We start from the raw sequence: 12,193 nt of genomic DNA, 5'->3' as shown, positions 1-12,193 counted from the left end.
AATCTCATTCCTCTTCATGCTGTCCAGAAGACAATACAGTGACATTTTTTACAATACTTCGTTGTGCATTTGAAAGTTTCTTCTTCTTGTATCTGCAGACCAGAGATATGTTCCTGTTTTCCTCATGCGGTTTCTTGAAAATGTAGTTGGGGTGTGTGGTGCTGTGCTGGGTTGATATGTTAATCTTATGTTGTGATGAATGTGCTGGAAAATATGCCACAATCTTATTAATCTTCTATCTATTTTCTATTTTATTTTTGTATGTAGATTCCATTTAGATTTGACGTCTTTACAGAGAATTTTTTTTCTTTGATTTAGATTTTCTCATCAGACGTATTCTTGAAATGTAATTCAGTATTTTCTGAAACTTTATAATAAACTCCTCCAGAAAGACAATGCAAACTAAACAGACTATTTTTAAGAAGAATAGTAACTCAAGAGCTTCAGTATCTCCCAGCTGTTTTTCAAAGCAGTTGCTTTACATATATGTTTCCTTTATTGGCTTATCAGCCACAGCATTGCTGCTGTACTTATGACTATTTTTGAACTGTGTCTTTCCATTCTTTAGCATATGAATTCACAGAAAACGAGTGGGTTTGCTAGTGATGTGGAGGGAAAGATTAAATAGATTTTCTGGTTTTTATTTCCTGTAATAGACTGCTATTTCTGCTGAGCTCTTAAAATTCAAATGTGGTGGTTATCCAAAGGTCAGATCTGACACCTGAGGTTTTGCTGGGGCAGAAAACCAACCTCACAGAAAATTTATGCTAATTTTACAGTATTGATAAGCTTTGCGATAGCAGCAGGATGAATTCTGTGTAAAGAGCTCTCCATACAAGCACTCTCAATCAGAAGACTTCTGGTTGTCTGAGAAAATTAAGATAAATTACTTTTCATGAATATAGTATTGCTCCTGTGATGGCCTGCAGAACTAGAAATGTCAGTGCCTATGTACAGTATCTTTGCCTGAATTTAGACACACCCTTCCACAAAGGGGAAGGGATGGTCTAATTTGGTGAGTGGCAGAAGGTCAGGACATCTAGGACCTTCTGAGGGAGCTGTATTCCCTAAATTGGAGAGAACTAAGAGGAGATGCTTGCTTCCACCCCCAGTCGTGATGCAGGCTGGCTATCTGTCTTCTGAGAATAGATGGCAACAGCGTGGAAACAGCTCTGATGATATAAAAAATCAGAATGCGTGGTGTGTCCCCACTCTGTTCTTCCTTTTCACAGTAGCCTTGGCGTTAGGGCAGTCATCAGGAAACTGGTGACCTCTCTTGACCCTGCAAGCGAACGAGCTCCCTCAACTCCTCCTAGGACACTTTCTGCTTCTTCTGAGTTACCTAGGCCAATTTCTACCTGGTCTTGCAGTTTTGCTTCTTAAAAGCAAATGTGAGGGAGGCCAACCCACTTAAGAGGAGTCAGAGACTCAGAATACAAATTTCTTATTAATGTCCACCCCCAAATGGCTAGAGTAAAATTCACTCTTGGCTGTTTTCTGTCTTCCATACAATTTATGAACCCAAACACATAGCATCCCTGTTTCAGTGGACAGGGTGGAGGGTTCTTCCAGTGTTCTGACTGGAAGCCTTGTCTGGGTGTTGTGCATTGTTCTCAGTCTGAGTTGTAAACTATTTCATGTTGGAGAGAAATCCTTGTCCTCGTGGGACTTCTGAGTGTGTAGAGTGCCTGTCTTAAGAATAGAAGAAACTTTGAATGAGTTCAGGAAGTGCTGGACATGGGATATATGGGAATTTTGCCTGAGGTGTGGGTCATTCCAATTTTCTACATCCCAATGCAACGTTTAGCTAAAATACATGGCAGCTGGAGCCTGAATGAGAGATGATTTGTGGCCATATCTATGTTGTCTGGGCTTGAACGGCCTTTGGGAACAGAAACTGACGAATCTATGCCTTATAATGCACCAACCCTTTTCTTGGGTAAAAGAAATGAATACCACGAAAGAAGTCTCCTGCTAGTCTGCAACTTCTTTAAAGTAAGAAAATAGCAAATCTTATTATGTCTGTATCTGCAGTGTCTGTCCCAATCATCTCCATGTCACCCACCTGTCCTATCATATCCACAGCAGTGTCAGCAGGTCTGCGCTGAGGCTGCCGAGGCAATATGGAGTTGGTCAGGGAGCATCCTCAGCTCAGTGGCCTGGCCTTTGATCAGTGTGTTAGGTAGTGTGCACCTATGTAATGTCACCTGAGGATGTCAGACAATTCATTTAATACACAAGAGCCTCAAGGTAATTACTGAGCTCATCAGTAATCTGGACACAGGCTGCAGCACTCACTCACATGCAATTGTCTGAATGAACCGTGCAGGGTGGCTGGCACTTGCTTGGGAGTTCAGTAAACACTGCACGTGGGCTCCATGGAATCAAGAGTACACAAGGGCTTACATGCCATGATTTTCACTCTTTGTGGGAAAGATATTAACTGAACGCATATGCATTGCTAAGAATTTGTTATAATTTTTATTACTTACTACCACTTCTGCATTTGAGTTACCTCCACTTTTTTGTTTCTTCCATTTTCCTGTTACAGCAAGAAAATAAGAACTATCATGCCAGCTCGCACAACCTTCCCAATCTCTACCTCTCTATCCTGTTGCTAACCAGAAGCACAAGCCATCAAAACCAGGCAGAGAAGAGGATGATAGACTCATAGAATCATAGAATGTTTTGGGTTGGAAGGCACCTCTAAAGGCCATCTAGTCCAACCCCCCTACAATAAACAGGGACATCTCACACTGGAATAGATTGCTCACAGCCCCATCAAGCCTGACCTTGAATGTCTCCAGGGATGGGACCTCTACCACCTTTCTAGGCAACCTGTTCCAGTGATCTGCCACCCACATATTAAGTAACTTTTTCCTAATGTCCAATCTAAATCTACCCGTCTCTAGCTTGAAACCATTACCCCTTGTCCTATTGTTACAGGCCCTTGTGAATAGTTCTTCCCCAGCCTTACAGGCCCCTTTCAGGTACTGGAGCTCGCTATAAGGTCCCCCTGGAGTCTGCTCTTCTCCAGATTGAACAACCCCAACACCCTCAGCCTGTGTTCATAAGAGAGGTGCTCCAGACCTCTGATCATTTTCCTTGCCTTCATCGGGACATGCTCCAACAGGTCCCCATCCTACTTTGTTGGGGGCTCCAGAGCTGGATGCAATATTCCAGGTGATGTCTCACGAGGGAAGAGTAGAAGGGCAGAATCACCTCTCTTGATCTGTTTGCCACACTTCTTTTGATGCAGCCCAGGATGTGGTTGGCCCTCTGGGCTGCAACTGCACATTGGTGGCTCGTGTCCAGCTTTTGATTCACTAGTACCCCCAGCTCTGTTTCCACAGGACTGCTCTCTAGCATGTCTTCGCCCAGCCTGTATTCTTATCTCTAGTTCCCCAGATGCAGGACCCTGCACTGGGCCTTGTTGAACCTCATGAGGTTCACTTGGGCCCACTTCTCCAGCTTGTCCAGGTCCCTCTGGATGGCATCCCATCCCTCTGGCATATCAGCCACACCACCTAGCTTGGTGTCATTGGCAGACTTGCTGAGGATGCTCTCAATGCCACTGTCATTAAATAAGATATTAAACAACACTGGGCCTGGTTGACAACCCACCAGTGTCAATCACATGGGATGGACATCCTCATCTTACTGTAGCTTTTCCACCAGCATCTTAAATGGTGATCAATGGATCTCTGCTTCTTAAATTTGAGTCATGCCTTTTGAATGCAACTGTTCATCTACTTTTGACAATGTGGCAATTAGTTTCTGTTTTTATTTAGATGAAAGAGTACTGTTCTCTGTTTTAACCATGTGCTGGATCATTTCTCTTACTTCTTTTCTCACGAGAAGTACTGAAAAATAATTCCCTGTGTAATTTTTCTTGGTGCTGAAAGTCCTCCTTTTCTCAGCACAGTGTGCCAGTCAGTTTGTTTTATCCTTGTAGCAAGAGCCATCTGTACCTCTGATATTATTACTGCTCTTTTTAGTAACTTTTTTATGCTACTATATCCTTTTTGTCTCTGAAGACCAGAACTGCATTGAGTAGTCAAGATAAGGATATGTTGCATCAGTATAAAAACATTTCCTGTTTTGTTCTGTGTTCTTTTTCTAATAACACCTCATAGTGTTTGCCCTCTTGGCAGCTGATGAACACCAGGCTGTTTTCAGAGAAAATCCAAAATAACCCCAGGTAGTGCAAGGTGATTGCTTTCTATATGTTGCTACCATTATTTCCTCTAATAATAGTGTTTTGTGTAGATCAATGGCTAAAAATAACAAACCAAGTAAAGCTAGAGGAGACCTGATCTCATAGGATCTCCCAGTAAAATTTATCCACTGTCCAAAAGCAATTGTTCTGCTACAGGACTGACAAGAGTGGCCTTTTTATTTCCATTAGTTTCACAGCATCTAGGAACCTTCCAACATTTGGGTCCTGTTCTACATCCTCAGTCCTGGACTTCTGTGTCTGGGAGCCACAGGTAGGTAGTACGGCTGTTGGGCTCCAGCATGGGAGGCTGTGGTGTCATGAGAGGAGGACAGAGAGACAAACCTGCTCATGTCACACAATGCAGGGCATGCTCTTCACTGCTAATATGGGAAGTCTCAGACCAGGTTGTTTCTTCAGGCTCTTGAAAGCACTGAGGTCCTCAGAAGCTGCTAGGAGACAGTGCAAGCTCTGCTGCTGGCCATGGAAATGAGGTGGAAGAGAGACATTCCCAATCAAGTGCTTGGATATGATACGGACCATGAACCGACGATTAAGCCATTTCTGGCTTAATCCGTGCTGAGGACTTGTATTTCTAGTGTAGGCATTGATTAATTGTTGGTTAACCTCCTCACAGGAGCTCTGGGGGAGCTTGTGTGACACTACCTTACAATGCTGCCTCCCAAAAGTCATCCATGAACCTCAAATCTAAAGAATAAATGGCTTTAAAAAATGTTTGTGTAATGTGAAGTAACTCCACCTTTCAAGACTGAATTCCTGTGTAGTAGTGGATTGACTGTATTACACTGCCTGCATCCTTCAGGGAAAGCAAATGGGATAGGGCTTCTCCTGTGTCTGCCCAGCAACTGCTGCTTCTTATTGGCACCTGGCAGGTCAAATTATTGTACACAAATTTGTGAAGTAGCCCTGATGAAGACTTGTCTGAGTTTGAAACAGGCCATAATTTTATGCAGGTTGTTTATAATGTAGAATCCTACAGAAATTAGGAGTCTTAACTGGGGGAGAAGAGAAATGTGAGCAGTTGATACACTAAGACTGTGTTATGCAGGGGGAGTAGGCATGGTGACCAGGGATGACAACAAATAGCTGGGAAAATAGGCTTGATTCCTGGAATCCTTGATTCCAAGAATACTTGCGGGAAATAATTTGTAGAGCCACAGGAAGGTTTTCCATAAACAGAGGAGTTTTGGTTAGTGACAAGGAATAAAAACAGGTTGTGTTGAGTTTATATTTTCGTGGTGAAAGAAACAAGCTTTAAACCTCAGGTATTAAGTGCTGAAAGGAGCTCTGCATGCCATTTGGTATCTCTACAACTTACAGAGATATGCAGCTGTCTGTATTCTTGAAGTTTCTTGTATCTGGCCAAACTGGGTACCTACAGTTCTGCATTAAACACCCTAGTAAGTGTCCTAATTTCCACATAACTAGCTGTTGGGAGCCAGGGTCAGAGAAGGTTTTCATGTTCATAGTCCTCCCTGCTTTGAGAGGTGCTCTAAGGATTAGGTGCTTTAAAGACTTCTGAACTCTTAACAGGGGACTCTCTGGAGTCTGGACATCTGGCTGCTTCAACTATAAAAAAATTAACAAAAATGTTGATTGTTTTTGTTATTCTAGAAAAGATAAGTTGGGTGACATTTCCTTTTCATAGAAAAAACTCGGGTGTTCTAGTTTTCATGAGAAGTCTTGCATTTCTTTCCAAAATATTTTACACTTTTGGGGTATGTAAACTCCAAGTTGCAGCCAGATCTGTTAGTAAATACAATGTGATAATTATAAACAAAAAATGTTCATCTAAAAATCCAGGTCATAACCTATAGAAAAAAAAAGGACCTCTTCTTAAATAGTGATATTAATAAAAATACAAGTAATTTTTACAAGTAAAGCTTTGTCCCTGCATTCTGTCAGTATGTCATGACCCTCTTTTATCAGTAAGACATGAACTTCCAGTAATTCATATACATTAAGGAACAAACAAAACAAGTAAGAAGTCATTATAAACAGTATCCTTTGTCAACGATTCATCTTCAGTGACTTTCCAGAGAACACAAATTCTTTTTAATTGTGTAAATTATAAGAACTGTCTTTCACATCTGAGTCATGATTTCCAGAATTCCATGTATTTGTAGAAGTTTCTTCCTAAGAAATTATGTAAAAAAAACAGGGAGGAGGTCAGATAGGAATAATAATTATGTGCTGAGTAGTGGAAAATAGAGTGGGTGCTGCACAGGAGGTGGTCACCTTCCCACATGCTCCAAGGGGAGGTTTGGCTGTAAAGGCCTGGGCCTTCTGGAATTAGTCTATGCTGTTGCACCAAGTGATGACATCTTGGATCTAATGGTCTTTGACTCAAAATTTGGAAGCTTTCACTTAGGCACATCTGGACTGTGCCCTGAAGGTTTCTGGACACAGGAGGGCTGGTTTATTCAACTTTTCTTTTTGTGGATAAACTTTGCATACTTTTCTTGCCCAAAGGGCACCTGTGGGAAGGGAAGATCCTGGAGACTCTAGAGTATTTTTATTTCTGTAAGAACACCAGATGCACTGCACCAGCCCTCTCGTTTTGTGGTCTCCCCACGGGCATCCTGCTGGTGGTCTGGTGACATTCAAAACAGCTGCTGTTACTTTTGTTCTGGCTGGCTGTATTCAGCCTCTATGGGATGGCAGCACAGCTGCTTTCCTTTTGGGGCAAGGCATGGAGCTGAGAAATTGAGATCTTCTTTAGAGAAGATACAAAGGCTTTGGTGATATTAGGATTTTTGTTTGAATATGGTCCTTGGCCTGACAAGCAAAACTATAATTGTTAAGATCTTTTATAAACTGCTGGTGATCAAATAACTTCCCAAGTAATATATCAATGTGCAACACAAAGGTAAATACATGCCTACCACCCTAAAAAGGGTGGATATACTGCTTGCTTTAGCTAATTGCTTTCTTCAAGATGCTCTCATCTCCATTTTGCATCCTTTGAACTTTAATGCACTAGCTGGCAACTATAGGGGAGCTCAAAACCTCGTAAGAGACTTAGTAGGCCTGCCTTAGTGGGATGAAGGAGAAAGAGGAGTATGGAGAAAATAATCATGACTTTGTAACACTTAAATCCTTTTTAATTCTTTTCTGTCTACATACATTTATTCACCTACTGTCGCATCGGACCCTGCCATGCAGTAGTAGGTGACCTTTGATGGCTTCCATGTACCCACCAAGCTGCTCTATCACTCCACTTCCTCAACAGGACAGGGGGAGGAAATACTACGAAAAGCTCATGGGTTGAGATAAGGACAGGGAGAACACTTACTGATTACTGTCAAGGGCAAATCAGACTCAGTGTTGGGACACTAATTTCTTGCCAATTAATAACAGAGTAGGATACTGAGAAATACAACAAAACTAAAACGACTTTCCCCCTCAACCCTACCTTCTTCTCAGGCTTGATTTCACTCCCAACTTTTCTACTTCCTTCTCCCCAGCAGCAAAGAGGGCAGGGAAATGGGGTTACAGTCAGTTCATAACACTTTATTTTCTGCCTCTCCTTCGTCCTCACACTCCTCCCCTGCAGCAGCGTGAGGTCTCTCCTATGGGAGACAGTCCTTCACAAACGTCTCTAATGAGGCCTCTTCCCACAGGCTATAGTTCTTTACAAACTGCTCCAGTGTGGGTCCTTTCAACGGGGTGCAGCCTCCCAGAACAGACTGCTCCAGCGTGGGTGCCCTAAAGGCCACGGGTCCTGCTGGAAAGCCACCTCCTGCATGGGCTCCTCTCCATGGCCCCAGTCGCTGCCAGAAGCCTGCTCCAACATGGACTTCGATGAGCTGCAGCTTCCTTCAGGCATCCACCTGCTCCAGTGTGGGGTCTTCCACAGGCCGCAGATGGGTATCTGTGGGAGACAGGCAATGTCTGCAAGGGAATGTCTGCTCTGCTGCCTGGAACACCTCCTCTCCCTTCTTCTCCACGTACCTTGGTGTCTGCAGGATTGTTTCTCTCACATTACCTCACTCCTCTCTCACAGTTGCTGTGCAGCAGTTTTCACTCTTTCTTAAGCATCTTATCGCAGAGGTGATATCATTGTTGCCTGTGGGCTCAACTTTGGCCAGCAGTGGGTCTTAGAGCCAGCTGGAACTGGCTCTGTCCAGCATGGGGACATCTTCTGATGTCTTCTCACAGAAGCCACCTCTGCACCCTCCAGCCCCCCTAATCTTCCCACATAAACCAAATACACTCTGATTAGGCATGTACCCCCGAGTAGTGTCTTCTTGAGAAAACTGTTTCAGACTTCTCAATGAAAGAAACCATCAGAACTATTTGTGGACCAGCCCATTCATCTTTATCACAATGTAGGTGGCTATAGGACTGCATGATTAACGATAAAGGCCATGGACAACTCTTACCCATCGTAATGTTATAACCCTTGAAAAAACTGTTTAATTTATCTTTTGCACAAAGCATGAGGTGCCTATGCTAGCTGCAAGTAAGGCACCACAACACTGAGGACAGGAAGGACATTGCAACCTCAGCAGGGTGGATCCTCACCAGCTAAAAAACTTTAGACCTATCATGGGTATGGGCACACCCAATGACTGCTTCCCTGTCATCCAACCATTTGCTACCTTCAGCAGTGCTCTCTGGGTTGGCCTCAACAGATGTAGATAGCAAAACTTCCGCTGTTGGGGTCACTTCTGTCCATGTGACCCCAGTGAGTGCAACAACAGTCTGCAGGCAGGATGCAAAATATGTACACAGGACTTATTTCCTGGCTAATAGAGGTAGGTATTGGACAGCTGCTAGACTGTGCACTGTTTCTTGGAGCAGAATGGACCCTGATATCGCTGAGTTGCTGTTTTTTTATCTCCGCTTTTTATCTTTTTTTTGTATCATCATTTTTCCTCTCGAGTGCTTGAGCTTCTTATGTTCTCAACAACTTCATCCCATCTGGGTTTTCACTCTCTGTATCTAGCGTGGCTTTAACTTGCTTTCTTTTGCCAGCTCAGGAGTAATTTTGCCAGCACAATTGAGTGAAGCCCATATAACGGTGCTGCTCTGTCCCGAACAGAATGGATGGCAGATGAGACGTATCTGCACCAATCAAGATTTATTACATATGATGTTGGGGTCTCAACTCTCAGAGTACAAGGCACAAGTACAGAAATAGCATACTACTTATAGTTAAATCAGACAACAAAGGTTAACCATTAAAATGCTGGCAACTTACTTATCAAAATCTATACTAGTCCTAGAATATTAATTATCACTCTTAAAGGATTCTACAGTCTTAAACTTAATTATGAAGATTGCTTAGCATTAAGTTTCCTAATAAAGACAGTGAAAGAGTTCATATTTCTCACCCTTGCCAGGCCACAGCTGGGGGTCCTTGGGTGGATCATAATTCTCGAGAATTAGTCTCTTTGGCAGGCATCCCTGATGGAGAGGAGAAGGTCCAGCAACCTTCTGGGAAAGTGTACAGAAGTCCTCCCAGTCAAAAATGGGATCCGGCTTTTATAGAATAAAGTGGATTGACTGCTGTCATTTAACCATTAGCCGTACCTCCAAAATCTCTCATTGGAGAATAAAAGGAAAACAGCAGAAAAATTAATGAAGGCCCAGTTCCCACCATGCAAACACTTTTGTTTATCTGTTCATTATTACTTTATCTCCATTCCAGGCCTATTTGTGGCTAGACTGAGCTCTGCGTTCTTCAACACTGGAGAGTAGCTGGTGTTATGAATATCACCTCGGCCCTCCATTTATACCTTTCAAGATTGTTACCAGCTCAGAGAATTTGGTAGGCTTTTCCCTTTCTCATGGGAATCTTTCCACTCTAGGCCCAGGCCTGTGAAACTGAGAGACAAAAGCAGTTGAATAATAGAGTAAAACTGAGGCAGGCATATTGAGAGATGGACCGTCCAGCTACATGCTCCAAAACCAGCCATTGACTCACAGACTGCTGAGTCTCTGGGCCATTGACTCCTAGAGTTGGTAAGGACCTGTGAGCCCAAATACAGCATTTTAAATTGAGCACCAGATTTTTCTTTAAGGTTTAACACCTACTGGCAGCTCCACTAGGTTCTCAACAAACTCTTCCAGTGTTTCACTAACTTTCCTTTTAGATTTTTTTTCCTGCTGTCTTCCCTAAATATTCCCTGCTTCAGTTTAAGCTCATTACTTCTTAACCTCTTTGCTTGGAGAAGAGATCATTCTCTTGCTGGCTGAGATGCTATGCATACAAGCTGCCAAGGGAGCATGATGAATCTAACCCCTCAAAGAAATTGCTTTACATGTTTTTATAAGCACATCTTTCCATGTGTTTAGCAAGTAGGATATTTTAGAAGCTGGCCCCAAATTTACAAAGCATTCATCCTTGATTGTAGTTTCTTATGAAGTCTGCAGAATAGTTTTTGCTCAGTTGGCAACTGTCCCCTTTAGGTAGGAGCTCAGTTTCCCACCTACATGATGGTCTGGGAACTACACGGGCATAGGGAACAGACTATGGGATGAAGGGTGCTTCTGAGGTACAGAGCAACACAATGAGCATCTCTGATCTAAGTTTCAGAGGACTTTATGGTAGAAGAACTTACTCTGTATCTAGGCAATGGAAGTCAGCTTGACCTGAATATATTTAAGCTTTCCCTAGAGTAACTTGACATGTCATGGTGGGAGGCGCTGAATCTATGACTGCAGATGATTACTCCAGACATTTTGCCCGAGTCTCTAATATCAGGAAATGAGGAAGGTCTTGATTCCAATGAAATGGCAGGAACCTGAGCAGGGAGGAGTTTGTGAGCTTTTTAAGGTAGGGATTCGAGCTGACCCTGAACTGTTGACCAAAACACTATGAAATTTAATTGCTGCAGGAATTTTTTTTCGAGCTCTTTTGCATTTTCTGTGTCATAGGGGAAGTGCAACCCACAGACCTCCTCAAAGGCAACGCTATACCAAGAGCTGGGGAAAACTTGGGTGTGATGTCAGTATGATTTTTACATTCTGACATATCATTTCTTTATCTTTGTCTATTGATGTGGAGTTTCTATCTGCTCACAGCAGAGTCCCCGGAACACTGGAAGTGATAAATATTATTTATAACTCTGCCAGGAAAAAAAAAATAAGGTTTTGAATGACAATAGCATAAAATCTTGTTAGGTTAAAGAAAGAATGATTCTCAAGATGTCTTTAGGGTCATTCTGCTGAGATTCCTCTGGAATATGGCTGATTTGGTACTGAAATGGCTCCTTTAGACTGGCTGCTGCACAAGAAGGAGATGGTTTGGACCTTTGGTCTGATAGGTTCAGGTTTAGTGCTGATGCTTGCAAGGCTGCTCAGCAGTCTTGAACAGCGCTCCCTAAAAGTGTCTTTCAGATATCTGCTGGCCCATACGGCCTTGTGAAGACCTGCTCTTGTGGGTCACTGTACATTGGATCATGCTTAACCACTGCAATGACTTCTCCCACTCCCTCTTGCTCTCCTGGAGTTGCTTCTGGATGTTCTGTGGAACTGCTCTGCCCCTCCAGCCTTCTCTCAGAGATTTAATTTAGCTGCTGGTATAGACAAACGATTTCTCAGCAGCCTTCTTTTATCAGTTTAGCTACAGTGAAGCAGTTCCCTTCATGAAAACCGTTCCTTTTACTCCACTGATTTTTAGAGCTATTCTCTGGGAGCCGCTGCCTGACTAGACCAGGCAAAGCTGTGACTTGTTCTCAAGCAAAATCTGCTTCAAAGCACCCTCTGCTGGCTGAGAGTCCCCTTTTTGTTCTCCCCAGGCATGTGAGAGAGCCAATAACAAGCCAGCAGATTATTGCAGTATAATCATGCAAAAATGGAATAATTAGTGATGAATGTAAAACCTATGCTGATGTTTAAATATATCTAATTAACTGGAACTCTAAGATATCATTTCTGATAGGTACTTGGGGTCACTGCAGTAACAGCATGTTCTGCTCTGTTCAGTGGGAGGTGTCTCAAAATTAG

Source organism: Apus apus, chromosome 1 (genome assembly GCF_020740795.1).
Source record: "Apus apus isolate bApuApu2 chromosome 1, bApuApu2.pri.cur, whole genome shotgun sequence".
Lineage (NCBI taxonomy): Eukaryota > Metazoa > Chordata > Aves > Apodiformes > Apodidae > Apus > Apus apus.
This window is presented reverse-complemented; position numbering follows the sequence as displayed.